The sequence below is a fragment of the Triturus cristatus genome, chromosome 1_2 (assembly GCF_964204655.1).
Source record: "Triturus cristatus chromosome 1_2, aTriCri1.1, whole genome shotgun sequence".
Classification (NCBI taxonomy): Eukaryota; Metazoa; Chordata; class Amphibia; order Caudata; family Salamandridae; genus Triturus; species Triturus cristatus.
The window spans coordinates 1112520803-1112530401 of NC_140580.1; positions in this window are offsets into that span (position 1 = coordinate 1112520803).

A 9599-nucleotide genomic window follows, 5' to 3' on the forward strand; every position below is an offset into this window, starting at 1 on the left:
AATGGCAAACATACACTAGCCTGGCAGAATGCGCCATGGGAAGTAAAAATACACTAGGCAGGCAGAATGTGAAGCAGGAAGTAAAAGTACACTAGCAAGGAGGAGTATGCAGAAAATGGCAAATATGCACTAGCCAGGAAGAATGTGCAGCAAATGATAAATATACTCGAGCCAGGCAGAATGTGCAGCAGGTAGAATGTGCAGCAAACTGCAAATATACATTAGCCAGGAAGAATGTGCAGCGAGAAGTAAAACTACACAACTCAGGCAGAATGTGCAGCAGGAAGTAAAAATACACAAGCCAGTAAGAATGTGCAGCAAACTGTAAATATACATTAACCAGTAAGAAAATGCAACATTAAGTAAAACTACAAAAGCCAGGCAGAATGTGCATAAAATCGCAAACAAACACTAGCCAGGCAGAATGTGCAACGGAAAGCAAAAATACACTTGCCAGACCGAATGTGCGAATATACACCAGCTAGTCAGAATGTGCAGTGGGAAGTTAAAATGCGTCAGCCAGGCAGAATATAAAGCAAATGTCAAATATCTACTAGCCAGGAAGAATGTGCAGCAAATGATAGATATACTCTAGTCAGGCAGAATGTGCAGCAGGAGGTAAACATACACTAGCCAGGCAGAATGTGCAGCAAGTGATAAACACTTTATGCTCCACCGGAGGTCGAGGCTAGTAGCCAGACCCTAGCCACATTGCCACCCGTGAATTCTAATCCAGTTGCTGAGGAGATTACCCTGGCAGAAGTTATCAAAGCCCTAACTAGAATAGCTCCCGGCAAAGCCGCCGATTTGGACAAGGTACAAGGGGATCTTTTCCAGGCCGAACCTAACATCTAGGGTCCCTATTTATGGTTGATTTTCAATGCCATCCTACAAGGGATGGCACTCCCTGCAACCCGGGCTGGAGACGAGATTCTTCCGGTATACAAAAAGGGATCTCTCCTATTACCCACCAACTACAGGCCGATCAGTTTGATTGATGTATCGCAAAAACTCTTTGCCAGGATCCTACTAAATCGCCCGCAATCCTGGCTGGAGGAACATAAGGTTATGAGCCCCCTACAAGCTGGCTTTAGGGAAACAACATCCACTATAGATCAGATGTTTAGGCTCCAACTCCTTTACTGGAAATTGGTGTATTTGGAAGGTGGTGGTCTCTCTCTTGTCTTTGTGGATCTCAAAAGTGCTTTTGACCTGGTTCCCAGAGATGCCCTTTGGGTGGTGTTGAGTGCTCTTGGAATACCCCACTATCTTATGAACATGTTGAGAAGACTCCACGATGGCAACCATGCCCAGATCAGGTACGGGAGGAAGGGGGAACTCACTTTGCCTAATCCAGTCGACAGGGGAGTCAGACAGGGCTATGTGCTCGCCCCTACCTTGTTCTGCATCTACATCAACGGACTGCTGGCGCGTTGAGTGCATTGAGGGACATAGATGCCCCCAAGCTAGCATACAAGCTAATTCCAGCAATGATGTTCGCAGATAACACCTTACTGCTCTCTAAATCCCCAATGGGCATCCAGAGAATCCTTGATGGGCTCTGTGAGTTTTGTAGGCATAGGGGGTTGGAGATCAAAACACAAAAGACAAAATATATGGTCTTCAACCGCGATAGCTCAATCCGCCCCAACCCGCACATGAATGGTATTCCACTGAAGCGGGTATCGGTTTTTGACTACCTAGGCCTCACTCTAACTGAAAAAATGGCCTGGGGCCCCCAAATGGATAAGTCAAGCCTCAAATTGGCCCAGACCGCTGGCGGCCTGGCCAAGTTTTATAGAAATTCTTTTCACAAGCCTGTAAGCCCAGTCATAGAGATCTATAAAACCCAACTTAGGAGTGCTGCTTTGTACGGGGCTGAACTCTGGGTACATTGTCTCCCCATGTCCATAATTGAAACTGAGGACAGTTTCCTTAGACAGCTGTTCGGCTTACCAGTGAGCTCCCCATTAGTCCCACTGCGATTGGATCTAGGGGTGAGATCCATCGCAGAGGAAATAGGTTGCAGACCCCTGTTATTTTGGCGGCGCTTATGGGTGACCCCAGAATTGGCCGACTACAGGTCTAAGCTCCAAGATCTTCTGAGTCTCCCTGGTATAGGTAAACTGGCTTGGTTTGCACACATCAGGCAAGGTCTCAGTATCGCAGGGAGAGATAACTTATGGAACAACCCGGAGTCGGCCTGTGTGGCAATTATGCGCAACCAACTAGTCAGTAGTTGCAGGGCGGGCAAACTTGCCCAACTTCACGAAAACTCTGGCATTGGTTCCCTTACAGTTCATTTTTGGGCAATAAAGGATATGTATAATATAGAGCCATGCTTAGATGAAATACGACCGCTCTAGCCAGGAAACTGTACGTGCAATCTAGGCGAGGATCTCCCTTTGCGCTCATTCACTAATAAATGTCCGGCACTGCTCTGGGTGTCCAGCCTGCAGCAGGGGAGAGGACACTGAACTTCATGTATTCTTTTTTTGTCCAGGATATTACAAAATCAGACAAAGATGGTTGGTCCAGTTGTGCAGGAACTTAGGCACACGACACTGTAAAGAAGCACTCAGGCTCCTAAAATACAAGACTGAACTCCAAATTGTTTATGCGTCTCCCGTTTTTGGAGTTCTATGTGGTGGGCACGAAAAGTCCTCTTAGGAACCAGTAGCGGATCTAATATTGACCGATCTGTTTATTCTTTGAAGCGAATGGCATCCAATCCTGTTTTAGCTGGGATTTAGCTCTTTAATCTGTTTTTTTTTTATTATATTGTATATATTTGTGTATGTTCTTTTATGGTCCACGGACCGAAATAAAGAATGATTGGATTGGGTTGGGTAAACATACACTAGCAAGGCAGAATGTGCAGCGGGAAGTAAAATTGGACTAGACAGGCAGAATGTGCAGCCAGAAGTAAAAAATACACTTGCCAGACAGAATGTGCAGCTGGAAGTTACTAGTCAGGCAGAATGTGCAGCGGGAACATAAAAATATACTAGCCAGGCAGAATGTGCAACAGGAAGTAAAACTACACTAGCCAGACAGACTGTGCAGCAAGGGGTATAATTACACTAGCCAGGCAGAATGTGCAGCAAATGATAGATATTCACTAGCTACACAGAATGTGCAGCAGGAGGTAAACATACACTAACTTCTGAATGTGCAGAAAATGGAAGCTATGCACTAACCAGGCAGGATGTGCAGCAAGGGGTACAATTACACAAGCCAGACGGAATGAGCAGCTAATGGCAATATACACTAGCCAGGAAGAATGTGCAGCAAATGATAGATATACATTCGCCAGGCAGAATGTGCAGCAGGAGGTAAAAACACACTGGCCAGGAAGACTGTGTAGCAAGGTAATAATACAATAGGTACGCAGACAATGCTGCAAAGAGAAAAAAAAACAGCAGCCACGCAGAATAAGCAGGTACTGGTAAAACTACACTCGCCGGCACAATGGGCAACAAGAGGTAAAAACACACTAATCAGGCAGAACGTACTGCAAATGATAAATATACACTAGCCAGGCGGACTGCAGCAAGAGTTAAAAAGGCACTAGGAACGCAGACTGTGCAGCAAAGAGAAAAAATACAGTAGCCACGCAGAATGTGCAGGAGTGGTAGTGGTAAATTACACTAGCCGGGGAGAATGGGCAACTAGAGGTAACATACACTTGCCACGCGGAATGTACTGAAAGAGGCAAAATACACTAGCCACGCAGAATGTGCAGCGAGGGGTAATAATACACCAGAAGCGAGTAATGTGCACTTAAGGGTAAAAATACACTGAAAACGCTGACTGTGCAGCAAGTGGAAAATACACTAGCCACGCAGATTGTACAAAAAGAGACAAAATACACTAGCCACGCAGAATGTGCAGCGAGGGTGCACTAGTAGCGAATAATGTGCACTTACGGGTAAAAATACACTAGCGACGCAAATAGTATAAAAAGAGGTAAAAATAGATTAGCAGTGAAGAATGTGCACTTAGTGGTAAAAATACACTAGCCGCGCAGCCTGTGCAGCATGGGGGGAAATACTATAGCAGCGCAGCCTATGCAGCAAAACGTAAAAGTATGCTAGTCAGACTGTGGTGGAAGGTGTAAAAATACACTAGTCACGCCGACAATGCACCAAGAAGCAAAATACATTAAACACGCAGAATTTGCAGCAGGGGGTAAAAAATACTCTAACGGGCAGAAGGTGCAGGCAAAATGTTCCACAGGCGGTAAACATGCACCAAACGGGCAGAATCAGCAACGGGGGTAAAAAAGTATACTAGCCAGGCAGAACGTGAAGCAAGGGGTAAACTTACAGCAGCCACGCAGAACGCGAAGCAAGGGGTAAACTTACATTAGCCACGCAGAACGTGGTGCAAGGGTTATAATTTCGCTCGCCACGCACAGTGTGCAGTAAATTGTATATTTGTGTTTTGCGCAGAAGTTCTAGAGCCAACGCAAGGAGGACACGAGGTAAGTGCAACATATCAAATGGCGCAACACCCGTATTTAATGGAGAAATGGTCGGAAAGGCAGAACCCGAAAACAAAAGCAAATACAAAATGTACATTTAATTTTTTTTTGTTTAAAATTGAATAACTCATTTGAGCCATTAAAACGCGTAAATAAATTCACGTGTTATTCACTCTGACATAGCGCACCGAAGTAAGTAAAAGACAGCAATTAAACGTCTTTCAAAGTAAATAACTGCAGTTTTCAATTTGGGGTGGATTTTATACCTTTTTATTCCAGGCACAGATCTACAAAATCCTCCGAAAGTCGCTGTGGGTTGCTCAGTCTGTTCCCTTAAAACTGAGTTCTTGCAGGAAAGCCGTATGTCACCGCCGCTTCCCGCTCTCTGAAACAAATAAGACAATATTCTTCTCTGCACTAATTGGTTAAACGTCCCCCAAAAATCCCCTCTCTGCTGTACTTTGTAGGTCCAGTTCACTCGTCCCAAGAGGTTCCTACTCGACGCTGCCGCCGTAAATGGGATTCTGGGCTTTGGACTCTACTCACTGGAAAAAAAACTGTCCCTGTTCGGCACCAGTCACCTGTGCGGGGAGGAGGTCCGTGGTATGTTCTCGATGTCCAGAAGCCCGTGTCACCAAGGTAACCAGAAATAGGGAGTCAAAGTAACAATAAGTTTGAATATAGCACTTCCGACCACACTCCTGTCGCTTCTAAGAGCTATGAAAACCAACTCTAATATCACTCAATCTAACCGTGTTTAATTTACAGACCTGGGAAAGATGGATGGCAGAGCTGGCCTCGTCTCTTCATCCCTTTCCTCCCGGTGGTCTTCGAAAATCGACCAGGCTCTTCAATTTCGAAAATGACGCCCAGACAGACTAGAGACCCTGGTGTTTCTTGTGTTTACAGGTGTGAAAATGTATCCCCTGGTGTATCACAAGCGGAAGTGCGCACTGCCCATGCGTTTGAGGGTTGAACCGTTCACCCGTTGCGCCCTTAAAAGAGTTCGTGCCCTTTTGCCCCCATAGGATGGAGAGGGGGGGGGGGTGCTGAAAGCTCGAGCTTAGCAGGAGCCTGGCGCGTGGCTATTGGCCCAGCTCGAGGTCCTCTTGGACCTTCAAGCCCAAAACGAGCCGAGCTTTCACAAGGTCTCTGCATGCCACCCGCTCGAACCACACGCGCAAAGCAGCGACCTTTCTGCATTGGGAGACAGAAATGCACATCTGTGGCTGAATGGCATAATGGGGAGGGGATCACTCCCAGCTTCCCATATGCCCATACTGTGTGATCTTGGCAACATATTTTATTTCACTGAACCTCCTTTCTTCATTATTACGTAGTAGAGCACTTTCGATTAGTGAGTTTAGGCTGAGTGATTATCCTGAGTTTGTTCCAGACTAATTGTGCTGCGTGTATAATGTATAGTGAGGATTTAATCCAAATGTGAAAGCACATAACAGCGGTCTTGCCTCGAGCTCACTAGTGGCGCTGTAGTGGCGGGAATGTTTCTAAGTTCACCTTTAAATGCCACGACTTTTTATAAATACCTCTCAATGCCCTGATATCTGACGTACTCGGTTTCGCATGTGAAAGAATTAAAGACACTTCTTTTATCACATTGTTGTGTAATATTTGTGGCATGATTGCCATGCCACATATTTCTATGGCTCGGCTCGAGCTACGGCTCTCTGGCGATGCCAGAGTATTGGCTCGGCTCGAGCGCGGCGTCCCCTGTTCATCTGTGGCTCCCTCCTCTAGAGGGAGTCTGGCCAAGTTGTTGCTGCCCCCGCTGTACAATGTTGGCAGCCTAGAAACTTTCTGCACGCGCCCCGCCCCCACCCCAACGCACCCTTCGCATTCCCATAACCAGGGCTGCCCTGGACAACAGGTCCCCAATGTATGCGACGTCCTGCATGAGGAACCGGACCCCCTGCCCGACTCTCCCTTTCTCCCGCACAGTATGGGCCACCCGGGGCCGCTGTACGGCCCGAGAGGCTCTCGGTTCTCGAAAACAGCTCTAAAAATAACAAAAACGATATTCTCTACAGGAAGACTTTCTGGGAAAGACTGGAGGGTTTCCATAAAACTGAGTCGGACTCTTTGTTCGGCGGAAGGACACGCACGCCCGAAAAAGGGTAACTGTGATGGGGCTCAGTGCACTACATCGTGTGGTAGAAAGAATGGATTGGGAGAGGGGACTGGCTGAACCCCTACGAGAAAAAAAAAAATTCGGGCTGATTCCAAATTCACTTGTTGTCCCTTCTTAATTGGCCTCTAGTATTTTAGCTTTTTGTTTGGGGTGGGGGAGGGGGATGTATGGATTTAATATTGGGGGCTTGGAACATTTCTATCCATAATTCCAAGTAATTCGTGCAATATAATTTTATAGAAACGCTTTGCGTTCACCCTCACACAATAAATAGCGCTTTAAAAACCTCACAGACACTTGAAGCTTGGGTAAAATGCGCACAAATAAAGGACACATTGATAGATTCCGAAATCTGCTTTTTGAGTTTTGGGGGGGAAGTACTATTGCCAACGAATGAGTGTAGAATAAAGTTGCACGAGTTTAGAATATATTTAGACGCACCGCACGCTTTAATCCCACATTGTCAGTGTATTTATTTTGCCAAATATAAATACTGTTTTTATCCCAGCATACAACTGCAAAATAATCATGTGAAAATGCCAGGCAAATGAATACATGGAAATTAAAATACGTACATTGTTGACCTTCTCTTTCCGGAGAGATAGGATGGGGGCTAAAAGGGGGGTGCACGGTTTGCAAAATGTTTACTGTGCCAGACACAGCCATAAATAATTTCTATGAAGATTACTTTTGGGAGGCTTGAGGGGCTGGCCGGGGGCAGATTGATTTTAAATAAACGTCCATGCCGCATAAAGCGCTAGATTGATTCTGAAGGGCTACAGAGGAGAACCATGCAACACATATGTATGTGCATATGTTCGTCTGCGTTTTAAAATGATTGCGATATAGCTTCCCATTTTAGTATAACTGTACCTCGTGTTAAAACGTAACTTCAACGACGCCGAAACCCGCGCCAAGCCATCGTTTTGCAAACCTTATTTCGCACATGTCGCTGGTTTCTTTTGTTTCGATTAGGTTAATTCTTTTTAAAATTAAAATTCAATTTTCAGATTGGAAAATAGGTTTCGCGCCAATTTTTTGGTTGCCGTTTTTAAAGTCTGTTATTTCGACATAACGTTTTACACAATCTGTCTGTGATTTATTTTATTTTCGTTTTACCTGCCATTTTCTTTTTCTTTTTTACATCGTCTAGAAATCCTTTAGAAAGAAGTCTTCAAGCGCAGAGTTTCGCGCTCTTGCCTCTTCGTGAATATTTACTTTTCAAAGCGCCAACTACTTCTTTCCTTCAGTATGTTCCCAGATTGTAACTGCCGAAGCGCCGACCTTCAGGCGGTGACCTTGGAGCTCCTCCGTACCTCCTTCTCTTCGGCACCGGAGGAGGCCGGGGATTCCCGGGGCTCGTCGGACGCTTCCAGCTGGAAGAGACGACCTGCCGCCGGACGGGCGCGGTTCTCGACTCTGCTGGATTTATGGAATAAACGGGGAAAGAACAGGAGGCGTCGGTTGTCTCGGGGGATAATCCCGCTCAAACCGCCCTGTTTATTAAAAAAATAATAACTGCACTCACGGATACATAAGGCCAAGGAACTAAGGGATCCGCGACTTAAAGTGACCCGTAAATAATGAAAATATATTATTGCTATTAGTAGTATCATTTGTAATTTAAGTAGGATCAGTAGTATTAATAACACATAATTATGTATGTAATGTTAATACATAATGACAATTTATTATTACTAGAGTCGCCAATAGTATTTGTTGTTTTACACTATTTTAATACACCACATTATACATTGTAATATTTAGTAATAATTAATAAACGACATAAGATGTTATTATATTATTATTATTGCCACTATATATGATAATGCAAATCACACGAATATATGTCATGCGTGTATCACAACATCGATTTAATATGTGATGCATATTTATATGTACATATTTACACACGAGTGCGTTGGTATCAAACGACGAAACTACGTGAAACGTGGACACGCTGTTACGTCACATTATTCACATAGGTGTATAGTATTACGTGAGTTCAAGTTGTCGTTTTGCGCGCGTGAGCCTCGTGTATTACTCGTGCGTGCTGCCTATGTGGTTTGTTATATGTCTTTAGAGATTTTTTAATGTGTGCGTGTTACTAGTGTGACACATGTCTGTACATTTGTGTATGTACATGTTTGAGTATCCATGACGTGCGAGTTTTTCCTATCTGCTACACGTGTGCCAGTCTGTGTGTGCATGTTTACCGATGTGTGTGGGACAGACCCGATTTATTAATCAAAGAAACAATTTAGAAATGTTTAAAACCTACTGAGATTTTTAAGTCGAATTTAAAAACAACGGTTCGGTGTAAACACCTCAGGATTTTAGTTTAAATTCGTTTAGCTGGAATAGAGACGCCGAACACATCTTGTGGACACACAGATGACATTACGCCGACAACCCCCACGAATATATGCATGTACAACACAAATAATTCGTCCCCGGTTCTTCCCACCCTCAATGTACGGTAAAAGTTTCTCGGCTTCTATTTCTAGTCCTGAAATTGTTTATTTGTTCAAATAAAAGTAAGAGAATAAAAGTTTGCCTGCTTCTCCCATACAGTTTTAGCGCCGCGGGAAACACCGCATTACCTTTCGGAGGTTAAATAAATGTGGGTTCTGCCGCATAATTCAGGTTCGATTCAGTAAACGAGCCCCCGCTGCGTGGGTCTTTGGGCACCTTCGGATGGCCACCCGTGCCAAGGGCCCGGCCTCTGAGCCAGTCCGAGGGCGGCCGTGCCCGCTGTGTGCGCGGGTGTGCGAGCAGATCCTCTCGGGGGCCGAATATATGTACCGGGGGCGACCAGGCAAGATAAAGAGTTTTAAGACTTTTATTATACAGTAACAAAAAATACATCTAATTAAAAAGAAAAGTGATGAGACGCCCCCGCCCCTCCAAGGGAACCATGTGTGTGTTCAAAGTCCTTTGTGGAAGTCTCAAAGGCGTCAATCT